At 41.2% G+C, this 2,919-nt stretch overlaps 1 long non-coding RNA gene across 1 annotated transcript; it reads right to left on the reverse strand.

Moving 5' to 3' along the window:
* Positions 1-266: 266 nt before the first annotated feature.
* LOC129625396 (uncharacterized) lies at positions 267-2,204 on the reverse strand. The gene is made up of 2 exons (XR_008701415.1): positions 1,925-2,204; positions 267-936 (listed from the first exon to the last, which is right to left on the reverse strand). It is a non-coding gene; the product is annotated as an uncharacterized LOC129625396 (long non-coding RNA).
* Positions 2,205-2,919: the final 715 nt, after the last annotated feature.

Below are 2,919 nucleotides of genomic sequence, written 5' to 3' on the forward strand. Positions count from 1 at the left end.
TCTCTTGGAAATACCTCCAGAACTCCATTTGTTCATATTTACTTCTATTTTTTTTTTTTGAGATAGATTATAACATTTCCCTACACTATATCAGGAGGAATACAATGAAATAATTTGGAATTTACGGTACTGAGAATATCAGAACCTCTACATTTAAAAAAATCTACAGACGCCCTGATATTATCAGGAAATGTGGCTAATCTCTAGTAAGTTTATGTACCCTGAGAAGCTCAACTAAGATTTTAAAGGTATTTGCTTCACAATGATGTGGATAATTGGTAAAATTTATTTTTATTTCAAGTAGAATAAATTAGGCTATCTAATCTATTCTTTTGGATTAAATTAAATTCATTTTACACATCCATGTATTAAAACAATCCAAAGAAGATATTAAAAGCTGGGATCCTAAAGTTCATTTCTGGTTTGAAAATTTGGGGGACAGTCCTCTCCTTGGCCTGGGAACAAACCTCTCAATGCTTCTAATTAATTCCAGAGTCCCTTCCTAGAGAGAAATCATCCACAACACCTTAGAAGCGTGTTATATTCTGTTTCTGTTTGCATATGGGTGTGTGTGTGCGATGTTTGTCTTCAACCTGAATCTAGCCCAGACCTCTTTTGCAGTCTCTGAGTAATGATGAGGTCTGGGGGGAGTTCTGAAGTCAGAACCACAGACTTCAAGTTTGAGCGACTCTGTGAAAGTTCACTGTTCCGTCCTTGGTCCTTTCATGCAGAAGTTTCACCTCTAACCTTCCAGCCCTTTGACCTTGCACCATCCTGCGTGTCTCTTCTGCCTTTGTTCGGTGTTGCCTGTTGTCCCTTTCATTTCCTTTCTCCGGCATGACTCAGGTACTCTTTGCAGCCCCATCTCCAGCCTTACTTTTGGAACAATTTCTCTGCTCCTTATGTTTGAATTTCAAATCTTCCAAGTTTCATAAACTGCAAAAGAGAAGAGCTATTAGTCCATATTTCTGTGCAAGAAAACATATCAGAAATCCTCTAAGGAGAAGGAAACTAACTCTGAAGATTGCACCTTCTAAGTGAACCTAGTATAAGATCCATAAAAGGCTTTCAATACCTTTATAAATAACTAGAATTGCTGTGGTCTAATAAGCTGTAAGAGTTTAAAACCTTCTATCAACGATTTACTAGGAAAACACTACACACAGTAAAAGATTTATCATGAAATTTAGAGCTGAAAAAATTTTAAATTCTAGACTGGCAGTGTCACAAGCTCAAAAGCAAACTGCAGCTCTATTTGTAGCTAGAGGCAGTGTTGGCATATAATACAAATGGTATTAAGATTACAGGGGAAAAAAAAAAGAGAAAAGGGAATTTATTTTCAGTGAGCTGCAGGAAGTTAAAAATTTCAAAATATAAGTACAGATATCCAACTCGACACTGTCAACATCAAAATCTAATCAAAATGGAATGGTAGCAAAAACTGCTTCCTTCCCATTTATTTTTGCATAACATCCTGATTGACCAGCTGCAAGCATTTTAACATGCTTGAGATGGCGGCTTTAATTTACATCACAGGCTGTCTCCAATTAGTCATCCTGCTGTAAAAGCTGTGGCCTGGAGTAATCTTTTATGGCAATACCATTAAGTGTTTCTTGTAACATCTGAGAAAAGGCAACTTTCTGCTTTGTCAGCCTAGCGGCTAGCCCCATTTTTTCCTCTTTAACAGCCTGTGGAAAAGTGCACCCACAGTTCTGAAAATCTAGTCTAGTCTAGTCTAGAGAAAGATAAGAAATGACATAGCATGTTCCTCAGGCTTCAGGTATGAATGACCTAAACTGTTTAGTGGCAAATAAAAATATAGCCTGTTTGTAAAGATCTCCAGAGATGATTAGGCAATGACTAATTCCCACTCAACAGTTTTTCGTCTTATTTAATCTGGATCCAAGGGCCGAGGGTACATTACACTTCTCCACTGAGAGGCAGGAGAGCTGGACTTCCCCTTGGTGGGACTGAGGTGCAGTTGGATTTCGTGGTGTGTGTTGTCTGAGATGGTCTGGCTATGCCAGCAGGGCTGGAGCACTTCATGGTCCTCAAGTGTGTGGTGTTTTCTGTTCACAGACACACAAAACCCCCTGCAGGTCAGTCAGCCCTGAAGCTCTGTCTCTCACTTCAGCGATTTTACCCTGACTTGAATGCTCACTTTTACTGCTTCCTCACAGAACTGCCTCCTACCACCCACCCACCCTCCCACCCACCTTTTACACCGAGATACTTAATTTAGTGCAAACTTCCATTTTCTGTCTCAGAACTATCACTTTTGAGACCTCCTCATTCTCACAGCCACCAAGAGTTGAATTTTTTTTCCCCTTACAGACTGGAGATTTTGTCACCCCAAAACAAATTTTTTTGCTTTTGATTTAGATTACTCTTTTCAATGGCAGAGAACTTTCAGGCCGTGTTGAGCTGTGGCTGCTGACTCAGTCCTTAACATGGGCCTACAGGTATGCTAATCACACCTCAGCAAAGGTGCCAGTGACTCTAGCTTCTACTCCACTTGCTACAACTAGTAAAAACTACATTTAAACTGCGAGCACCAAGCAGTGACTTCCGATAGCTCTGGGGTCAGATTCTCCTCGTGGCTTAGGCCGGCTCAGAGCTGCAAAGACTACCATCCCACCCACTCTATTGTGTTCTCCTCCTGTTTTTCTCTCCTCTCTCTGATTTTTTGCTTCTGGGTTTGCCAACCCACTCCAGTATTCATGCCTGGAGAATCCCATGGACAGAGGACCCTGGCAGGGTACAGTCTGTGGAGTCGCAAAAGAGTCGGACACGACTGAGCAACTAACACCTCTACTATTAATCTCTTTAAACCCTGCTCCTCCCACGCCTGTTTTGGTCAGTAGGGTGTGGGTCCCCAGGTGCACCAGGGCAGGGTTAACATTTTTCAGAGTGCCACCA

The sequence above is a fragment of the Bubalus kerabau genome, chromosome 13, assembly GCF_029407905.1.
Source record: "Bubalus kerabau isolate K-KA32 ecotype Philippines breed swamp buffalo chromosome 13, PCC_UOA_SB_1v2, whole genome shotgun sequence".
Taxonomy (NCBI): domain Eukaryota; kingdom Metazoa; phylum Chordata; class Mammalia; order Artiodactyla; family Bovidae; genus Bubalus; species Bubalus kerabau.